Source organism: Myodes glareolus, chromosome 22 (assembly GCF_982192425.1).
Source record: "Myodes glareolus chromosome 22, mMyoGla1.1, whole genome shotgun sequence".
NCBI classification, from domain to species: domain Eukaryota; kingdom Metazoa; phylum Chordata; class Mammalia; order Rodentia; family Cricetidae; genus Myodes; species Myodes glareolus.
The window spans coordinates 15,847,718-15,870,657 of record NC_142047.1 but is presented as its reverse complement, the minus strand read 5'-3'; the positions used below and the strand labels follow the sequence as shown (position 1 = coordinate 15,870,657).

General features: G+C 46.3%; 1 protein-coding gene across 3 annotated transcripts in view; it reads right to left on the bottom strand.

Moving 5' to 3' along the window:
• LOC148118446 (uncharacterized) overlaps window positions 1–22,405 on the bottom strand; it is a 33,434-nt gene extending 11,029 nt beyond the window's left edge. Inside the window, exons 1-4 of one of the 3 annotated variants that reach the window (XM_087900194.1) lie at window positions 22,297–22,405; window positions 20,484–20,550; window positions 20,061–20,231; window positions 13,203–13,384 (exon numbers count right to left, since the gene is read on the bottom strand). The gene's annotated coding sequence lies outside the window, so the exon portion shown is untranslated. Of the gene's footprint in view, window positions 1–1,192; window positions 1,398–2,392; window positions 2,541–13,202; window positions 13,385–20,060; window positions 20,232–20,483; window positions 20,551–22,296 lie in introns of those variants that run through there. The other 2 variants (XM_087900195.1, XM_087900196.1) reach the window with 2 other exon arrangements.
• Window positions 22,406–22,940: the final 535 nt, after the last annotated feature.

The following is a 22,940-nucleotide window of genomic DNA, read 5'->3' as shown; positions in this document are numbered from 1 at the left end:
CAAGTGTAGAAGTCTGGCTGCTCTCTATCCAACAAGAGTTTCTCTGCAGCATCAAGACAAACCGCAGTCTGCTGCAGGGCCTTATAGGATGAGATTTCGATAACTTCTCACAAAGGCCTTTTGTGATGTCACAGTAAGGAATGGACCAGTAACAGCAAAAAGACCAAAAGATGATTCTCTACCCTGCTCCAGGGACTACATAACTTTTGTCAAGGCTGTGAGCAAATCCCCAACAAAATACAGCTTAAATGACAAAGGGTAACCCTCTCTCAGGCTCTCAGGGGACAGGGAGGGGTGGCAGATGAGGAGCTGGGGACTTGGGAAGATAGGTCTGAAGCAGTTGGATACATGACTTTGGCAGGTCCCTGGTGTATCCAGCCACCCAATTCCTCCTGATGTCCTAGGCTTTTATGACTTCCCCAAACTGGATCAAACTGCACCTCCTGCTAGAACCCAGGCATTCAGACACATGAGAAGGTGTGAGTACCTCCCTATCAAACCTGAGCAGGACACTTTGACTTTAAGAACATAGTAAGCAGGTATCACAGTAACAAGGTAACAAGTGATATAGTAACAAGGTGGACAGACTCAGCAACTCTGTGCTGACCTTTGCTAGGGATGCGGGTATGGACTAGAGAATGAACCCATGGTGTGCCCCAATGCCCTTTGCACTAGGATGCTAAAGTTCTCTAAGTATTCTGATGACTACAGACATCGTCTCCACACTTCACACCTTCAGCTCCTTTATCTAAAACTCATATAGACGGTCATCTAAAGGATGCTAGCCCTCCCCGACACTGGGATGCTGTAATAAAATGGACTGTACCTCATGGTACACATGACATGTTTTTGGTCTTTTTTGCCGGGTGTTGGGGTGTAACATAGCAAGTGTGGAAGATAGCTACCAGGGTAGATGAGCATTTAAGTGCTCCAAAGGATCTGTGAGATAAAAGATGGCACAGGTAGATGTGATAAATCTTCACACGGGGATGAAAGAGATGGCTTTAAAGCTTGTCCATACTAGTAAACTTTGAAAACCAGAAGTATTAAATTTAAGGAATGTCAAGGAATAATCATGCTAAAGAATAGATATACAGGACTAGTAAAGAGAAACTGAATGAAAAGCACAAATTAAGTCAAGAACCACCTCAGCGACAGAAATGAAAACCAGAAAACTGGGAAGCAAACTCACTGTTTGGATGTCAAAGCAAATGAATAGCGTCTGTTTTCGTAGATCAGTAATATCAAGGTTTATATGAATCAATGTACGAGCTCAACAACTCTGCACCTAACCAAGCTAGTTTCTCTGCAGAGTGAGAAGCCCCAGCCCCAGCCAGGGCCTCATGTGGGCAGAGTCTGCAACTCCTCACAATGGCTCCAGTGAGGTCATGGGGGAAATGAACCAATCACAGCTATTTACAATCCCCCAAAAAAACCCACTTCACCTTCTGTCTCCCAGGACTGCATGGTTGTCTCACTGCCATGACCAATTCCCTGAGAAGCACAACATTTGTTCCATAGGTTGTGCTATGGCTCAGACTCTCAGAGGACAGGGAATCCATGTCTGGGGACTTGGGAAGATGGGTCTGAAGCAGCTGCTTACATGGCTTTGTCATGTCCTGTTGCCTCTAATGACTCAATTCCCCCTGCTGGGTTCCACCACCATGGGGCATTACAATGTTCAGAAGAGCACCCCGTGTTAGAGACCAGAAATCCAGAGAATTGAGGAGGTGTGAAACCTCTCCCACACAAACCTTGAGGACATTTGGACTTTAATAACAGCAGCAGTACCAACAAGAGTGGACTCAGCCGGCTTTGGGCTAGCCTGGGTTAGAGACAGGCTATGGACTAGATAGTGAACACAGGCTTCTTCAAGGTCCTTTTCCCTCAGACCCTCAAATTCTCTGATGACTCCAACTACTGCAGCCCTCTTCCTCTCCACCCTCAGGACACTCAGTTCCTTTCCCCTAAACTCATAGTTTTTAACACCCAAAGGATGATGGCCTGTCTGTGACACCGAGAGGCCATGAGAAAACTGTCATCCCTCGAGACTTTCCAGAGCGTGTTCTGTTTAATGAGTGGCATGGTGCACAGAAGAGTCTTAACGTGATAAGGGGATTTATAACCACAGGGAAATGGCGGGGAAAGTAACAAGGGAGGTGGGTATGCTCCGAGTGCACTACCGAATCAAATCCCTTAAGTTAGTTTTACAGCTAACTTAACAAAAGTTAGGTAAAGAAATAAACCAATGTATGAAATGTCAAAGATGAATGTGTAGAGAATAACAGAAAATGGTTGATGAGGAAATAAACTGAAGGAGGTGCGAACTAAATCTAAGCCAAGTCAGTCAAAATTCAGACACAAACCCGCCCCCACTGGGAGGCACACTCACGATGTTCAGGTCAGTGGTGATCACAGATGTTCACTTCCAAAGACGCACAATAAAAATCAAAATCTATAAAATCTATAAAAAAAATCTAGAGTAAAGTTCTCTGCACCCAACCAACGGTTTCACTGCAGCCTAAGAACAAGGTCTAGGCCCAGCTGGTGCCTAATATAGGTGGGTCTCTCTCATACATCACAATGGTTCCTTGTGAGGTCACGGAGCCATGCGCCAATCACAGTTGACCAGAAGTCAGCATAGCTTTGGAGTTCTTTGCTCATGGCTCCTCCCACATCAATGCCAAGACTCAGTATAAGGGAGGTAGAAGTTATTTGACTCAGGCTTGCAGAGGATCAGAACAGCAGGGTGGTGGGCTCAGCTGGTGGCACTGGCAGCAGGGCCTCAGGCGACTGCTTTCTCTGCATAGACATCTCCCCACCCTCGAGCCTATTGAAATATCCTTGCCATCTAGGCCACTCCTGAAATTCTTTTCTGTGTCAAAACCACAAATCCTGGTTGATCCTGAGTCAAGATCCCTAAAAGCTTAAACTGCTGAGGGTGACAGTTCCAAGTTAGTTTTCTATCATGTCAGTGACTGACATTTCAGGGGTAGAGAGCTGACTGTGTTGCCTGGTGGCCTAGGTTTACCTTCTGCATTGCTCCTTTATAGAATGAGAAATATATAATAAGCAGATCAGGTGACTGCTTGGTACTTATCTCCTCTACAAGCTGGGAGCTTTATTCTCTACCTGTATCACCCTCCAGGCATCCTGGACTATGACCATACAGCTTGATCCCATCAGCTAAGCAGGGCTGGGCCCGGTTAGCACTTGGAGGGCACGCCAGGCATGTTGGCACACATGGTAATCTTACCATATGGGGGTGAAGGCAGGAGGATCAGAAGTTCAAGGTCATCCCTAGACATATGTTAAGAACAACATGAGCTCCATGAGACCCTGTCTAAAAAAGGAAAGCAAAACATTTTAATACATTTCCACAGCTTTGGATTCAGCAATGCTTTCTTATCCCAGCAGCATAAGCACACACCGGGTGAGAGAAGGCTGTTAAGGGAGAACCCGGAACAGACAGACCTGGGCACTCATAGGGAGGAAGAGCAGGTCATGTCCAAATACTCAGAAGGTGGAAGATAGACCCCTTGTTGCAACTCTGAATCATGGAAAAAGGTCAACATCGACTCTGCTCCCCACAAAATGGGAGGGTTCAGGGTTTTATGTAGCCCAGGCTGGTGTCAGATTTACCACGTAGACAAAACTAGCCTGGAACCTTTGATCCTCCTGCCTTTGTTTCCCAACTCCTTATACTGCAGGCGCGATTCCATGCCTGGCATTGCCTTCTAAATTCACTTAATTATTATTTTTAGTACTCTGTGTGTGTTCCTAGTGTATGTATGTATGTTCCTATGTGTATGTGTGTTGCTATGTGCATGTGTGTCTGTTCCTATGTATATGTTCCTATGTATATGTGTGTGAGTTCCTATGTGTGTATGTGTTCACAGCATGTGGCTATCAGAAGTATATCATATCCAAAGCTGGCACTGAACTCATGGGAATCCTCCTGCCTCTACCTCCTGTGTGCTGCTGTTATTCCAGGTATACTTCCCCATACCTCGTTTAATTTACTTTGCATTATGAAAAAAATAGTTCACTTAGTTTGTGTGAACAAAAATGTCTGAAAAGATGCTGTCTGGCTGTGAACAACAACAACAACAACGCTCCTGGAAGGAGTCTGTGCTGTGTCTGAAGAGCCAGTCAGACTAGGTAGAATTTCAATACTGTGCAGAGGTTTGAATTTGATAGGTCCAGAGGCTAATTACTTTACCTTGTGCTAGTTCTAGCTCCTTGCCGCACTCAGTATCTGAGTTTCTTCTTGTCTTCCTTCCCTTTTCTTTTTTTTTTTTTTTGACTTTTCAAAGCGCACAGGGTTTGGTTGCCTATCCTGGGCTGTCCTGGAATTCACCCTGTAGACCAGGCTGGCCTGGAACTCTGTAGATCCACCTTCCTCTGCTTCCTGAATGCTCGGATTAAAGGTGTCTGCCTCCACCACCCAGCTGTCGCTCTATCGAAACTAGCACCTCATGACAATAAATAAAAACCTCCTTGAAGATATTAACTTAGCAGAACATTAGCTTCTCCAAACCAAAGCTCTAAGAATGTTGTCAGATCGCCTGTTCGCCTGTAGAATACCACTCCCCACTTCTCAACGGACCTGCCGCTCTGGTGTGCTCACAAATGTATTGAAGCTGCCTTGACTTATGATTGTCTTTGTTGTGTAAAACTGCACAAATCCTGTGAAAAGGCTTCCACATTGGAACATGGAATTTTGGGTAACCTAAATTTGTGGTCCTGGGCCGTGCTCACTCTAAATGACTCCAGAATAAACCATCTCTTATTCCCTTTAGGATGAGAGCTGAGGTGCTAATGTTGGCGTTTCTTTATACCTGAGAGATCGAAAACACAAGGTGTTGTCCTCGGCCACCAAATCTTCAGAAACATCGGAAACCCCATGTTCAACACAGCAATGTGGTGTGTTGGTTATTTCCTGTTGCTGAGACAACAGTGACTTGAGGAGGTTGGAGGGTAGAGTCTGCCATGGCAGTGGGAGCTGAAGGCAGCCTCTCACATTGCATCCACAGTCAGGAAGCTGAGAGCCTCTCCAGATGGAACTATATAACCAGCTCCTATACTTTGGTTTGGAAACAAGGTCTCATGAAGCTTCACTGGCTTCACACTGTTAGTAGCCACGCAGAGTCTGAACCTTCAAGGGTAGTCACTGTGTCAATGATGGGTGGCCTTTTATTTCCAGATAAAGCTTTGTAGCACAGACTGAGCATGTGCAGGAATGCACGCTCCCCATAGGAACAAGTGCGGCCTCCCTATAAATTCACACCTGTTCTTTGGTTTGGGAGAGCCCGGCTATAGAGACGATGCCTTGCTTCTCCTTCCTGCTGCAGCTGATAGGTCCTTCTTCCCTCACTTCCATCCTGGTGTCTTCATTTTGGCTTTGTTCTGGCCAAGAGGAGACTCTGCTGAGACCCATCAGTCAGTCCTGTGACCTCTCACAGCAGAATGTGCTCTCATCTTTCCTCCATGTCAGCATGTATTGAATAACACTAAAGCTGTAAGGCTGAGCAGTTTTAATGATGGCAGTTTGTATAAGTCTGCCTACCTTGGCAGTTTGGCCAAGGCAAATTTTGGTTCTTGATTCCCAAACTTTTTGTTTCTTTTTATTTATTTACTTTGAGACAGAATCTCTCTATGCAGCCCTGGCTATTTTGGAACTAGCTATGTGGACCAGGCTGGACTCAAACTCACAGAGTTCTGCCAGCCACTGGCAGCCAAGTGCTGGGATTAAAGGTGTGCACCCCACTACCTGACTTTATTTCCTTTTGAGTTGCTAATATTAATTCCCATCAGACATCACACTGTAAATGTAGCTGCATATCTCTCCACATACAGACAGCTTAAGGAAAGAAAGCCACTGCAGAGTGCAAGGGTTTCAACAGTGTGCTGGGAACATGGATCCTCAGAGATAAGGAATGAGGCTCGTATTCAAGAAAGAATATGGTGGAACTGTGCCTGGAGTCAAGTTTCAAAATGAAGATGCAGAATTCATCTGTGAGATGAAAAGTCTGAACCAAGTCCACAGCAAGAAATGGGTCAAGGAGCATGGAACAGTAGTGAGTCACGTCCAGGTCCATCAAGTAAGCTCTATCAGTAGTGAGGGAAAGAGCAGAACAGGGAGTCCTCAGTTCTTGCACACACAGCATCAGATGGTAGGTGGTGTGCCGTCATGCCATTGCAGTGTTTTTGTTTGCTGTCAAAGGGTTTTACTATTTTGGATCATGAGGAATCGAAACCAAGTTCTCACACATGACAGGCTAGGGCTCTACCACTAAGCTGTGCCCCACCTCCTGCCACTGCAGTCAGAGGGGGCATCATTTTATGAAGCCCATGTGAGGGAGTTGTACCCTTTCCACAACCTGGAGTGTCTGGTATGTCCTTGGGCCTGATCTACCTGATATGATTTTAATGCAGCCACGTAGTGTGGATCTCTGCAAACACCACGGGCAGCAGGGTAACAGTCTGATGGTGGTTGAAACTTCAAGTCTGATGTCAAGTAGTTTATTTGAGGCATTTTTAAGCACAGCACAATTTGGTGAAGTTTCCTGGTGGTAATTCACTCAATCTCATGTGCACAGCAAAGCTAAAGAACATGGCCACATCAAAACTCTGTGTTAGGTACAAATGCCATCTTCTATAAAGATGGATTCTATGGATTAACTAAGAAAACAAGTGAGAGGAAGGTCTGGGTGAGGAGCTGGTGTAGTCTCGGCCACATAGGTAGCCCAAAGGTTACCAGGCTATTAAACACATCTGTTCTCACCTTTCTGGGCAGGAAACCAGTTATAGCCTGTTGTTTTAAGGTCAGTAGAAGTCCATAGTGGCCAGGGGAATTCTGGGCTTCCAGGTCAATTGAAGGTTTGCTGTGGCTCCTGGCAGGAGTGCTCCCCAATATGATGCCAACATTTCCAGATCAGCAAAACTCAAGGTTGTGGGAACAGGAAGGAAAATTTTTCCTAGGGAGTCACTAGGGTATAATGATTGTATATATTTCCTATTCCATCCTGCCTCGACTCCTGGACCCATGGATCCTGGCTATGGGAGAAACTGTTCCCTATACTGGATGCTGATTCACAGCATATAGCACCTTCTAGAAAACCCTGCCCCTCCCCTCCATGCTGCTGCCATCTAATCGACACTGGAACTATGTCTTCAAAAGACCATTCTATCTTTCATCAGGTCAGCTCCTGCAGGATAGCGGAGAACATTGTGAGACCAGTGGATTCCATGATCATGGGCCCAGTGTCATGAACTACACTTTCTACCTCCCCTTACCAGCCTACTGTTCCTTAAGTCAGGTTATAGGTCTAGAGGCAGCTATTGGTGGCCCTGAGGGGCCTCAGTATGTGGTGCCTGACATTTCCTTCACAGCTGGTTTAGAAGACAATGAAGAATGAACTTCCTCAATCACAGGTGACAATGATAACATTTCAAGGGGGAATGAGGGTGGACCGATTACCCCCCTCAGGAGGGATTAACCCTTGAGAGCCTGAGAGTTCACAACTCTCAACCCTAATAGAGTCCTCCTACACATCCACATCTCAAGTCCCAGGATCCCATACTTTACCAATTAATACCCTTGCCTAACTGCTATACTGTCTGATGCTGGGACTTGAATATTTGCTGTAGTTCAGCCGACATTTTAATATGGGCTGCTCTTTGATTTTCTGTAGCTTGAGGTCTATGGCTGCTGGAAAGATTCTCTTCCACAGCACACTTAGAACCTTTTATACTGTTTCCTTTTATACTGGAGCCTGTCGATCTTATCACTAAATCCATTGTTGTCCTTCAACATGTGCTGAGAAGCTAGACCTTGGTTAAAACCAAGCTCGCTCCTATCCTTTCTTAATTTACCCAGAGATGCTGAGAGCAACTGACCAGCATCATCACTTTCCTTATCTTGCACAAACTGTCCAAAGTTTCCCATACAGAGCCACCAGATGCATTCCTGTTCACAACTGGTGATCAGGAGAATGGATGGCATTCTTCTCCGGAAGTTTGTGTCCTCACCATAGGCTCTCAGTTCTCTCTGAGCTCCCAGGAGAGGATTCATTAGCTGTAGCTGTTGGCAAATGGGAAAGCCTATTCCAGATACTTGAAAGAGTCACCCTTATCCTTCTGCTGCTCTAAAAGCACTTCTGGTGCCAAAATCTGCATTAGTCAGCGTTCTCCACAGTAAAAGAACTTACAGAATGAATCTCTCTCTCTCTCTCTCTCTCTCTCTCTCTCTCTCTATATATATATATATATATATATATATATATATATATATACACACACACAGAATCCCACACACACAGAATCCCACACAATAAATCCCCGTTTATTCCACATAAATATACAAACATATGTGTATGTGTGTGTGAAACCCTAGAAACGCAGGAATTTTAAGGAAGTGGAGAGTCACAAGTTATAGATGCAGAGACTGAAAGTTCAAGTGCAAAGCAAGCTCCAGATGAAGAAGACAGGGAGGGGGGGGGGACACTGAGAGGAAACTGTTCCCTCCTCCTGAGTCCAGGGATTTTTATAGAATCTTTTGTTGTTGCCTTACATTTGCTCTAATTGATCATGTCACCTGATCTCTGCTCTCAAGCCTTGCACCTGACCTGCATCTGTCCCTGCATGCAGACAAGACTGTGACATCTGCAGGCAGATCAAAGGAGTGACATGTATTCATTACTTAATAATATGCCAGAGATATAGGCCAAAATTTTGTAATCAGTATGACCTTCTGAGTGATGATGAAGAGGATGATGATGATCTGTTTTCTGAGACAGGATTTCTCTGTGTAACACTCCTAACTGTCCTGGAACTAGCTCTTGAAGCTGGGGCTGGCCTCACACTCATGGAGCTCTGCTTGCCTCAGCCTCCTGGGTGCTGGGATTAAAGGTGTGAGCCACCACCTCCCGGCCTGAGTGATTATTTAAAAGCAGTTGTTGGACAGTGCAATCCAGACGACCTCCATGTCCAACCCCTCTCTATGAAATTTGTAGAATGATTTCAGAATCACCTTAGTCATAGAGTAGTGCCCCAGCACGCTACAGTATCTGATACAGATTTGTAGCACTGGAGAAATGAAGGGGGAGGTCAATCCATGTAATGTCAGCGCTTGGCAGTAGAGGCAGAATGAAATGTTTGAGGTCACCATGAGGTACAGAGGGCCTTCATTCAAATTCAGCCTAGACCAGTAGCCCTGACTTAACGAATCAAAAATCAAAACATTTAGAAACACACCAATCAGACCACAAAAGTTCAATTGATCTTTTATGACTCTCTCTCCATTCTCTCTCCCTCCTCTCTGCCACTCTCTCAGTCTCCCCCTCTGTATGTATCTGAGATTTTTCTTACATGTGTGTGGATGTACTTGTGTCTGTGTGTACATATACATTCCTTTAGTATATATGCATGTGGAAGCCACAGGAAAACCTGTTTGTTCCTAAGACACATTCACCTTGTTTATTTGACACAGGTCACTCATTTATATCAGGTCTCATGGTTTCTGCTAGACTGGTTACATTCACCTTGGTTTTTTTTTTTTTGACACAGGTCACTCAATAATATCAGGTCTCGGTGAATCTGCTAGGCTGGTGGCATTGACAGTGAGATCCAGTAATCAGCAGATGGCTGCTTTACCAGTGGTGGATTCCAAGCATATGTCACCATTCCTGTTTGCCAACAAAGAGGAGGAAGACAGGAAGTCAGAATTCATGCTTGCCCAGCAAGCAGTGAACGGACATCTCTCTCTCTCAAGCTTCCTTTGCTTTTTCAGGAGAGGGTTTCTCTGTAAACAGTCCTTGCTATCCTGGAACTTTTATGATTAAAGAATTTAAGTTACAACTCTGCCAAAAGTAAGTAGCAGAATGGGAAGAAAAGAAGGAGTGATCATCGGGCATCTTTCAAACTACCTGAGGCTTGCTTCTCACTAAGCAAACGACAACAATGAAGAAAATGCCCAAGTAGCTTCATGAGCAAGCGAGTGGACCACACTGCTGAGCATGCAGGCTCTACGCCAGTGTTGCTATGTAGCTTCTTCCTTCTGTGGCTCTCACCACCACCCAGCAGCTGTGCTGACTTCAGCCTCCAGCCACTGAGACTCCATCTACTGAGATGTCAGGATGTGGCAGATGAGTCTCGGGAGTCATAAGTGTTAGGGTTAGCGGGCAGAGATGCAGATGTTATGTGGAGAGAAACACTCACGGAGGGGATGAGCTTTGGAAAGGGCCGTGTGGCTGGAGCACGGAGGACTCGGGTGGGACAAAGAGGGGACGGTCCATCCCATGTGCTTTGCGTCAAGCTTGTCGCTTTCCACGGGAGTGTGGAGCGCGGGCCTCTAGCGAGAGAGTGCCTTTTCCAGGGCGCCTGCATAACAGCTTACAAGAGCTTGAGACCCTGAGAAACTTCTACGATTGCACTTATCTGGTGACACAGGCCAGCAGATACTAAGGACATGGAGTAAGCAAAGCATTACATAGAACTGCAAAGTCCCCAGTCTGGAGACGCCATCGGGTCCCCTGGAGCCAGAAGGAACAAGCAGACAGGTTGTAAGCAGCACCCTGATGCTCCTCTATCAGCCCAGCAGCCTGGCTAAAAAGTGAGCGCTTCTAATGAAGCCAGGGGACACATGGGGAAACGAGTGTGAGAGGAGCCAGATTTTCACCTCACCCACATTTAAGTTCATAGCCTCTGAAACAGTCTGGTACTCTGTCCTATTCAAATCTGGAGCTACTAGAACCTGGCTAAGGAGATGTAGCTTGTGGCACACACGAGTACCTTCCCCAGGTGGAGTCCTCTATCATTAGTATAGTTATTGCTGCTCCACCCATCCCCAGCACGAACGACATGGCAGGGAGGACAGGGCACTCGCAAGGCAGATCATGAAAATATCTGTCCAAATACATCCGTATTCCTCAATGCCCACAGACCACACCCAGGCAAATGCTGCCCTCTTTCCTGTGACATGTGTATGAACTAGCTTAATAAGTGACCTTGGAATTTGTTTCGTCCAGATATTAATATGTATATGTAACAATATATACATACGCATTCAGCACAAAGAAAGCACCTGCACAGAATGCTTTCTTCAGCACCCAGATCCCCCACAGCATGGCCTAGAGAAGTGTCTACAGTGTGACTTTCAATTGGGCAAAGGTCCAGCCACTGGAAAGTCAACCAACGGCAGCTGAAGGCATGTTCACAGTCTGTTGGCACCTCAGTAAACAGAAGGTGAAAAGTTTGGAGATGCACGCTGTGATCCTTTGTCCACACAAAGGCTCATTCGCTTCAGACATGCAATCTCTGCAAAGCAATATTATTTTGGTGTGTATATTTGGTGGGAGAAATAAAGAGGGCAGAAGAGGGAGGGGGAAGACAGGAGGAAGTGGCTGCTACCATTTTAACATTTGAAAAATATTAAACCACCATATAGCAACTAACCAACACACACAAGAGCCTGAATGCCACTGAATTCCCGTTCTTTGCTCTTAGGTGCTGGATGCCAGCATTTGCTGGGCTCCAATTCGTTTCCACTTCCCAACAGCAGCCTGATTTCTACCTGGTATCCACTTCCTCAGATACCATGCCCCTGCCTTCTCCTGAGCCTCCTCCAGCTAGAGGATCTAAAAGCTCTCTGGAGACTTTTGCTATAAGCCTTCCTGTGGGTCCTGCCATAGGCAAGATCCAAGCAAACCACATAACATCAAGAACCAGCCCTGCATACCCGAGACTTAGACTTCTGAACCTAATAAAACAGTGATGGAGGAGGCAAAGTTAACATAGTCCAGCCAAGCATGTGGAAATAGAAAGACCTGCTTCTTTGTAGGCTACTGCCTTCTTCCAGGCAGGCTCTGCCAGCTTCTCTCCCACCTCACTAAGGAAAATGTCTTTCTGCTTTAGTGGTAGTATATGAGACACACGTACAGTGAACAGAGTTCTTTGACACAGATAACCAGAAACATAACCAAGAATGACTCATCTCTGAATGGCCCTCCTTCGGAGAACCAATGAGAACACCACATACTTCCAAGAACAACGTAAAGGCCACACAAAGCCACACGTCTACAATCACAGCACTCAGGAGTGGATGGAGGATACGGATTTCAAGGCCAGCCTCAGCGACATAGCAAATTCAGGCCAGCCTGAGCTACATGAAACCCTGACTCAAAAGTTTCAAAACAAGGGTCTGCAGAGATGATTCAGCAATTAAGAACCCTTGCTTCTCTTACACAGATGGTTTCATAACTGCCTGTAAGACTTCCTCTGTCCCGTGTTGACAAATCACACACAGACACACATATACACATGTAAATACACACATACATGACATAAAAACAAATCTTTAAAAGCATTATAAAACAAAACAAGGCAACAAAAAGAGAATACTCCAAAGAGAAAGAGCTGGTAAATCGAGCTTGGGAAAACTAGAAGAAAATTTTAATCCTTCTCTTTGCTTTGCAGACATAGATTTCCTGCACGGGACACTGAATCAGTTCTGGATATGGAATTGGTGATGGTTGCACAGTATTAAGATTCTATTTAATGCCTCTAAGAGCTATGAGCTGAAAAGTATTTAAACTGATAAATGTTCAGTTTCACCTACTTTATCACAATAATTTTTTAAGCTTTCTGATGAATTCTAGTAGCAATCAGAGTTTGAGAACACAGTCATATGGTGCAAAGACATACATCAGCCACATCTTTCTGAAAATAATTGGGTGGTATTTATCTGAAGATGTGCAACATTGTACTCTTTGATTTATTCCTCTTCTAGGAAAGTTTCTAATAAAAATTTTAGTGAAAATGCTCATAATTCCCGCACGACTTCGACACTCTGCGGCTGCTCATGGTTTTGAAGACAGATGTCGCTCTCAAATCAAGGCTGCCCTACAACCTGAAATCATCCTGCTCAGGACTCATAAGTGTGAGATTCCAGGAGTGTGTCATCACACCTGAATCCTAGTATGATTTTTAAAAGACAAAGATTTAAAATTTGAACTTGACCATAGCAGATTCGTGAAGTGAATCATTATATATTCACATAACCAAGTGCTAGGAGGGTATTTAAAATTACAGTGTGGAAGAATATTTAATGATATTGAAGTGTTTCAGTATAATGCTAGTGGAAAAGACATGGAGTTTAGCCTGACTGAGTGCTGGGTGTGTGGTCTGGTGTGTGCTCTTACCTTGTCCAGCCATCTTTTCCTCTGATTGGTGTAGTTGGGGCTGTCTGTGTCTCTGGTGACCAATCTTCCAGGTGCCAGTGAATCCAAGGCTCCAATTGTTGCTCCTCGTGTTGCAGTCAGGGCCATGGTTCCAGTCAAACCGTTGGTCACTCTGTGTTCCTGGAGGTCACTCAGTGGTGGCTCTGCAATACCAGGGGTTGTTTGAGTCTGCTCCCATGGAGATTGCTTGCTTGGGGTTGTTTCTGCTGAGGTTGCTGTCTTGGGCCTACTCTGGAAGAGGTAGCTGGTTCTGGCCTGCTCAAGGAGATATTGCTAGCTCAGGCCTGCTACCTCTGAGGTTGCTGACTCATGCCCAGTCTGACATAGGACTATGGTTTGGGGTTGTTTCCTCAATAGTGGCCCCTTGTACCTGCTCCTGTGGAGGTTGCTGCCTGGGGCCTGCTCAGGCTGAGGTAGCTGGCTCAGACCTGTTTCCATAGATGTCCCTGGCCTGGGCCCCCTCCTGCAGAGGTCCCTGGTTTGGACCTGGTCCTGCAGATGTCTCTGGCTCAGGCCTACTCCCTCAGTAGTTGCTCCCTTGTTAGGTTAATTTAAATTAAAAGAACTATTTAGGAACAAGGCTAAGCTAGGGCTGAAATAATATAGTATTATTATATTGATAATAAGTCTCTGTATCATTATTTGGGAGCTAGCAGCCCCGAGGAAAAAGTACTCCTACCCTATGCTTTCTCCCATAGCCAGGATCCATGAGTCCAGGAACCCAGGGGTGGAAATGGGAATTGTTCCACTCATTATCACTCCTAACTACCCACTAGAAAGTTATTTGCTTCCTGTTCCTGAGGTCTTAAGTTCTGCTAGCTTAGAAGTTTTGGGAGCTCAGACTTCCCCCTTATCATTTTAGGTTTCTGATGCCTTTGATGTTCTTAGCCAAAATGCTAAGAAAGGGAAGACAGCATTGGGAGGGATGACAGATTACCAAGGAGAAATTGGATTGCTTCTTCACAATGGAGAAAAGGAAGATTATGTCTGGAGTGCAGGAGATCCTTAGGGCATCTCTCGGTGCTACCGTGTCCTGTGATGAAAGTCAACGGGAAATAACCACAACCTAATCCAGGCAGGATGACAAAGGGCACAGACCCTTCAGGAATGAAGGTATGGGTCACTCCTCCAGGAGAAGAACCAAGACCTACCTAAATTCTTATTTGTGGTGGAGGAAACACAGAATGGGTAGGAGAGTAAGTTACTTATATCAGCTAAGGCCATGTGACCAGTTACAGAAATGAGAACTATAATTAACATGAGCATTTCTGTCATATTTTGTTAAGAATGTTTAGTGCCAGATGTTGATGGTGCATGCCTTTAATCCCAGCCCTGGGGAGGCAGGACAGCCAGGGCTACACAGAGAAACCCCATCTGAAAAAAACAAAAAAACAAAAGAAAACAAAATTAAAAATGTGTTTGTGCAGATATTTGTGTTTTGTTTCTTTCATGTCTCTATCTTGTAATGTAGAATCAATTGAGATGATACTGGTAGTTATCATATTTAAGCTGAGATACTAATAGAATGTCCCTCAAGATACATTGCTACCTATTCTAAGGTATATCTTGCATTTCCAGCTGTATGTCTGATAGTTATATCATGTTTGGCATAACTAGGCCCTGGATATTGTTTACATTTGGAAATTGAACTTAACATTAAGGGATGAAATTGTGACAAACTGACAAGAGGTGGGTTTGTGATGGCTCGTCTTGCTTGTCAACTGGACTCCATCTGGAATCATCTAAAGCCCCAGCATCTGGGCACACCTGTGAGAGATCACTCTTGATTGGATCGTGTGAAGTGGGAAGACTCACCCTAAATGTGTATCATTTGAGACTGAAAGACAGACTCTAAATCTGGGCCACTCGTCCTGGTGGCAGCCTATAGAAAAGAAGATGGAAGAAGGAAGCTGATCTTTGCCTGCATGCCTTCACGCCTTCTGTCAAGTTCATACACCCTATTGCTGCAGCATTCCTTCACTAAGATTGGAATAAACCTTTTCAGGCTTCCAAAATGCCAGCCTGGGACAGAGGAGACATCTAGCCTTGCAAATGATGACTACCAGATTCTTGGAGTTTCCACGGTGAGACAGCCATGGTTGGACTACGTGGACCATACCATGGAAGCCAACCAAATATATTTCCTCCTAGTAGCACACCCCACATAGCCCGAGAACAGAAAAAGGAGCCTGAGACATTTACTGGCATGAGGAAGGCACCAAGAAAGGCGGGGTGTGATGGAGGTAGCATGAGTGTATGTGCAAAAGCTGCCCCCCAGAACCCCCCAAAACTAAAAACTGTGTGATTTGTTGAAGGATGTTTGTAAAAGTGTCTGTCAAGCCTAGACTCCCCCAAGGAGTCTTAACTGTTAAAGGGTTGCAATGGACACATTTCTTGCTTTTTCTAAATCAAATTCAATTGTCTGGAGCCCCTATTTGCCATGAGTAGAGAGGACCATTCTAAATATTTATTGTGCTTTGAATAGGTATGGCCCCCATAGACTCAAGTGTTAGAGTGTTTAGCCCACAGAGGATGGAACTATTAGGAGGTGTGACCCTGTTGGAGGAAGTGCATCACTGTGGGAGTAGACTGTAACGTCTTAGAAACTCAAATATGGACAATGGGACACAGATGCTTCTGCTGCCTATGGATCAAGATGTAGAACTCTCACCTCCTTCTCCAGCACCATGTTTGTCTGCACACTGCCATGTCCCATCATGATGATAATGGACGAAACCTCTGAAACTGTAAGCCAGTCCCCAATTAAATGGTTTCCTTTATAAGAGTTGCGATGGTCATGTTGTCTCTTCACAGCAATGGAAACCCTAAGATACTTGTCATGGCTCTTTGTGCCTGTGGGTCATTCAAGGATACCATGGCCTTGCCACCCACACCCCTTATATGGGCCCTACCTTCCAGCAAATTATCCTGGTAAGACTCCTGATTAGACAAAGAAAGTCACAAGAAGACAGTATCTCTGCGTCAGAGCAGTACTGTACGGGCTATCAAAGAAAGAATACCTCGACCCTTGCCATGCACAGGTTAGCTACCTTCACATGCTAGGCTAGGGTGTTCCAGATTTTCCCATCTTTCTGGAGCTGGCTCCTTGTGCTAGGTCTGCCTTCTCCTAGCTTGCTGCTCAGTGAAGTCCAACCAATGGGTGCCATCTCACAGTCAGCACCTCTCTGAGGACTTCTGTCTGAAGATGTCACTCAACTTCCCCTGACCTTAAAGGAGCTCACAGGTCTGACCTCTGCAGCCTGGAGAATCTCCAACCTACATGGCTCACAAAATCATCTTGTTATGTGTCCCAGTGCGTTGGGACCTCAGTTTCCCCAACAGTAGAGGGAAGGTGACCTGTCTGGTCCCTGAGATCTACTCCATATCTGCTCTTTTGATTCCTTGTGCATGAACCTGTAGTCACAGCAGCATCCCTGCTGGGTTGGCCTGGCAGTTACTGCATCAGCAGCAGGCAGACAGCCACTGCCCAGGTGGAGCTTGCTTTGTTTAGCTTCAGTCACCAGGCTCTGCTTTCAGGCAAAGGGTGCTTTTTCTTGTCTTTCCATACATCCTTTTGGAGCAAAATCCAATATGCTTTTCCCGGACACTTGCTTGTCCTCGCAAGCTGCTCATGTGGGTGCTAGGTATAGACATTTTTCCTAAAGACTACAGGGATCCTGCTGGCCTCACTCTAACAGAGAGCAGGGACTGTTCTAGAGTCTGAGGACAGGGAGGTACAGGGTGGGCCGTAGCTCCATTGCACTCTGACCTAGTAGGCAAATGGTTGGTCCATCTGTGCACAGTGTGCTGGTGAGTGACAGACAGCTGTGTTTGCCTGGCCTTTTGTGCTGGGTGGAGGCTCTACTCTCAACTCTAAGTACAAGCAGGCAGAGCGCCCCCTAGCCCTCTGCCATCATGTCTGAGAAGCACCCATTCTATTGTTTTGGAAAACCTGAGAGGCAGGCAGGGATGGGTCTTCAGAGAACTCAATATTGCCCTGCCAGCAGAAGCGACTCCCCTCCCCTTCCAAGGGATTTCTTGTGGGAACTGGGCAGGCCTCCAGAGGCCCAGGTAATTCTATCACCCTGGAAAGGAAGTGGTGGCCCCGCCCCTCCTACTAGATGCTGGCTGATGACCAGCCCTGCTTTTCAACATTCTGCTGCTAAATGGGACCCTGATGTTACTTAGGAATCTGATGTCAACAGTGCTCCACAGGCAGTTGGTCCTTCCTGCTATGGGTTGACAGAATCCTCAGACACCCAAACCCAGCAGAGCTTTGGGGGACACTTCTAGTGTAGCAAGTTAGGGGGAAGTGTTATTAGCTGGCCAAACTTAGGGGAGATGCTCAGGTTCATGGAATGACTGGACAAGGTGGGTAGGATCGATCTCAGGCAAAGTGCTGGCATCATAGGTATGTCCAGCAGTCCCAGACAGCCTGGCTCCTTGTGTTATTAATCTGAGGCCTGGTCTCCATCAGACCTGGGAGCATCAGACTGGGGAAGGGACATCCAGGAGCTGATTTCCCATATCATCCTGATCTATGAACTCTAATGGGTACCACACACATGCTTCCTTCCACTGGGTATATGGTGAGCCAGGCATTCTGACAGCACCCAGGCAGATAGATTCTCCAGAATGACAGTGAAGCCTTGAGGGCATCTTGTAACACATGGTCTCGAAAGCAGAAACTGGGCAGGGGATGGGAGGAGCCACAGTTGAGATCCAGGCAAGGGTGTTTCCCCATAGACTCTGGTAGGCATGGCACTGGGAAAGGAGATAAACCAGAGGCTCTTTCCTGGACTGGTGCCAACACAGGAAGGAGAAAAGGAGTAAAGGAGCCAAAAGAAGGCTGGAGGGGCCAGGAGCTGCCTAGCAGATTGGTGATTGAAACAAGGACAGGACCTCAGTGAGTGACAGCCTGGGGGCAGTGGCTCTGGAGGAAGCTGGGCTGATTCATAGCTCTGTGTATTCCTAGGCTGACTCCTGGGTCAGAAAAGAAGAATGCAAAGGGGACATTATAGGGGCAACTGTGGTATTAAAATAGGACTGTATTTTATATAAAGAATAGCGTGTCAATGAATCTCTGCCATTAACATCTAAATGGTAACTTTGTACGAGAATGTCCTGTTCTTAGCAAACACAGCTGGAATGAGAGGTGATGACTCACAAGGCTTTAACCTAATCTCCAATGACTCCTCAAATAAAGTCCATCAACCTGCAGACACACCGGGATATGGAAAATGGCAGCGCACTGACAGCTGGGAGTTCAGATGAAAGACATCCAAGTACTCATTGCGTTAGTAGTGTGACTTCCCTCTAATTTGAAAACGTTCCCAGGAAAGGGGAAAAAGAAGAAAAAAGAAGTGGGGCCAGGTAGAGAAATCAAGAAAGAGACAAGATGTGAGGCCCTGCCTCAGAGAGGAAAGGGCCCTGCAGCCTGAGAGGGCAGGAGACAGGCTGCAGAAGGCAGGGCTTGTGAGGGGTGAGCAGGTGGCTGGAGAAGAGAGAGGGGCTGCTAGGCTCAGGGGTTCAGGAGAGCTGAGGGGAGGAAGCTTCCTTCCAAGATCTCCCTGGTGCCTGCATGGAGCCACCCCCATTCAGAGCACAGCAGGTGTGAGTAGAGTCCTGTTTAGGGTGGGAGAGGCCTTTCCTGGGGAGGCAGAAAGGACTCACTGGACAGAGGTGACAAGAGTCAGGGGCCTGTTGCTTCAGTCTGAGGTCTCACCACCACGTGACATTATCTGCCCCCACCCAAGGTGCGAGCCCCCACAAAGCAATGATTCTTCATCCCTTCTTTTGTTACTTCTTCATCCTGAGCACTGGCCAAGGGCTTGACAGTGGTGGCTGGAGTCTGCAGGGTGTCCCTGGGCAGGAACAGGGTGTCCCAGTAAGGCAGGGATCTGCTCTAAGTGGCTCTCCTGAACTGTCCTCTCTCCTCCCCTTTTACCAGCCTTAGAGCATCTTCCCTCTCTAAAATCTTTGTGTCCAAATCTCCCAATCTTTTGCATGCATTTTATTTTATTTTTGAGACGAGGTCTCACTATGTAGAGTTGGCTGTCCTGGAACTCATTATATAGAGTAGGCTGACCTCGAACCGCTCATTCTCCTTCTTCCACCTCCCTACCTCCAGGGTTACAGACATTGGGTACCAGGCCCGACCTGCAATTTCCCATTCATCTAAGGATACAAGTCCCTGGGTGGTGGCACACGCATGACCATCTACCTTCCTCTGCAGCGATTCTTTGCTGAATTCTCAGGAAACTACATTGCAAGCCACAAAGAGTGGGACAGCAGCAAGGGGAAGGAAGGGGGTGGAAGAGCTCAGGCTGGGACAGTGGGCTGGCTGGGCTGGGCTGGCCCATTGCTTCCTGTCCTGTGTTGTGAGCAGAGTGCCTGCAGACACAACCTAAGGGAAGGGAGTTTTGATTGTTATGGCAAAGGAGACACCAGAAGGCAGTTTGGCTCACAGGGGCAGGGGCTTGTGGCAGAGGCTGTTCTTATCACAGGGAGCAGGAATTAGGTGCCTCTCTTTCTCTCTCTCTCTCTCTCTCTCTCTATATATATATATGTGTGTGTGTGTGTGTGTGTACACACACACACACACACACACACACACATACATACATTTATGTATTTCAGACAGATTTTCTCTATGTAACAGTTCTGACTGTCCTGGAACTTGCTCTGTAGACCAGGCTGGCCTTGAACTCAGAGATCCACCTGCCTCTGCCTCCTGAGTGCTGGGATTAAAGGCATGTGCCACCACCACCCAGCCACTCTTTTCTCATTTGTTTTAACTTTTGTGTATATTACACTTACTTGCAAAGGGGTCGCAGTCCAAACGTTGAGAACCATTGGATTAGAAGGTGTGGCCTTGTTGGAGGAAGTATCTCTTTCTGCTTCCTGGCTGCAGATCTTGATAGAGAACTCTCGGCTACTCTCCAGCATCATGCCTGCCCACATGCCGCTATGCTTCCTGTCATGATGAACCTGGAAGCCAGCCCCAATTTAATATTTTCCATTATAAGAGTTGCTGTGGCCATGGTGTCTCTTCACAGCAATGGAACATTGATTAAGACAACCGACTTCTGCCTCCTAAAGTTCCATAGAGGAGCCATAGTGTTTACTACTGGAGAACTAGTGTTCAGAATGTGAGCCTATGGGGGTATGTCAGATTTCACATCAACAGCTGGATAGTGGGTGAACTGATCTTGAGGCTGCTTGTGGGTAGAGGGCACTCACCTGAGCATCACAAGAGAGGTGGTTGAAGCTCCTCCCATTCTGTGTGGTCGAGGACACTGAACTAAGTCTGAAGGAAAAGGCAGGACTTAGTCAATCTCTTTGCCAAGAGGTAGAACAGCTCAAAACAGAAAGAAGAGCTTCATAGTGGGAACTGGGGCCTCCTCCTTGTAAAAGGGAAGTTGGTGACTTTACAGGCACCTCCGCTGTGCCTGGCCTCCTGCGTCATGCAGGCTCCAAGCTATTGGCTGTCCAGTGCCCTGTGAGGAGCTGTGTGGTCCTCACACCCTGCTGATGTTTCTCTGGGAGGTCTGGCCACACTTTTGCAGGAAGCTAAGGGACTGGGGTCCAGGGCCCCAGTGCTGGGAAAAGGCTCTGTCTATACAGACCTGTATGTGGTTACCATCTGCTTGAGCTGGTTACCCATCACATGTAACCATCACTGACCTATGCTGAACCATTATTGCCATTTCATTTCTGTTACTATGATTATACACACACACACACACACACACAGACAGACAGACACACACACACACACACACACACACACACACACACACACACGTGTATATATATATACTAACAAAGCACCTTAGGAGAGAAAGGGTTTATTTCAACTGGCTGTCGTCCACCATTGTGGGGAGTCACAATGACAGGAACATGACGCAGCTGGTCACATCACTTCCACAGTTAAGAGTAGTGAGAAATGAATGCATGCATGCTCCCTGCTCAGCTAGCTGGCTTGCTTACCTATTCTCTGCTTGATTTCTGCATACAGTCAGGACTCTCTTGGTGAACTGGGTCTTTCCAAACAGATAATTTAATTAAGACCAGCTTTCACCGGCATAGCCACAGGCTAACCCAATTTAGACAATCCCTCATCAAGGCTCTCTTCCCAGGTCCTTCTGGGCTGTGTCAAGTTGATCAAAACCCCTCAGAGAGGACTGACAGCAGGCCCTCTAGGGCTCTGATTTCCTCATTTGTACACAGGAGACTCGGGGCTAGAAGATAATGCAAGGCAGGCCATAGTAAGAGTGGGAGCTTGTGATGGCATCGGGACAGGACCTGAGTCAGTCTGTTTCATTACTTCCTAGGCTGTGGAATGGGCATGGTGTTGGTGCCACCCAGGGCTGCTGACGCTGGCCCAGGCACTGCCCAGCATTGTACGATAAGGCACTGTGACATGAATAATGGTCCTTTGTCATCTCCGAGGGCAATGCACATTGTTATCAATCAGCCATGATTAGCTATGAATTTGAACCTTTTAGGAAAGAAGCCTGAAGGTGGTGGCTACCCCAGGGACCCCAACTTGGCAGCTCTGCTGCCTTAAACACTGCCAGGTCTGGTAGGTAGGGGAAGGACAGATAAGCCCTCTCTCCAGGGGAACTTAGATCTGGGTTGTCCCCTCTACTAGGTTCCTTTTTTCTGGAGAGAGGAGGTTTTGTTCCACCCCAGCAAAATGATGAGAAACCCTGCCCTTGTCAATGATATGCAGGAGCTTTTCCCAGGGTGTTAAGATCATCAAAACAAGCACGTTGTATTAGTTGCTTCCTAGTGTTGGGATAAACACCATGAGCAAAAGCTACTTGGGGCAAAATGCATTCATTTCAACATAGAGATTACAGTTCCTCATGAAGTCAGAGCAGGCGCTAAAGAACTAAGGCAGAAGCCATACTTTCTGCTTACTTCCCCAGCTCTCTCAGCCTGTTTTCTGACAGAACCCAGGGCTATCTGCCCACGGGTGGCACCATCCGCCGTGGGATGGACCTTCCCATATCAATGATTAATCAAGAAGATGTCCTCACAAACTTACCTACAGGCCAAACTGATGAGGGCATTTTTCTCAAGTGAGGTTCCCTCTTCCCAGATGACTGTTGCTTGTATCAAAGTTGATTAAAAAAAAACTGTAAAAGAAGGTGAAAGGTCATGATAGCTCAGAGACTAAGTCAGGATAATACAGAGTTCAAGGCCATGCTGGATTTCAAATCAAGACCCTGTTTCAAACAACAACTTAAAACACACACACACACACACACACACACACACACACACACACACACACACGGTAGGGCTGTGTCCTTCAGGCAGCAGTAATGAGGAACTGCAGGACACACGCTGTCTAGACATATGTCAGCACCCTAGAACAGAAGGGCCTTGGAGAAACCTGTATGATATTGGTGGTTAGTGGCCTCGATTGTTGAGCACAGGAAAGAGAATGCAGGAGGGCTCGTGGGAAACAATGCCAGCTCAGCAAACCTTCTGCAAATCTAAATGAATCCACAAAAACAAAGTATTTACCTCAAAAAATGCACATTTTTTTGGTAAAAACAAGTGATCATAGAACGACTGTCATTTCAGAAATAGCAATAGTTTAGATATTTTTAATTTATTTTTCTTAGAATTTTTTTATATTTTTAAAATTTTATTTTATAAGTGTTTTGCCTGCACATATATATG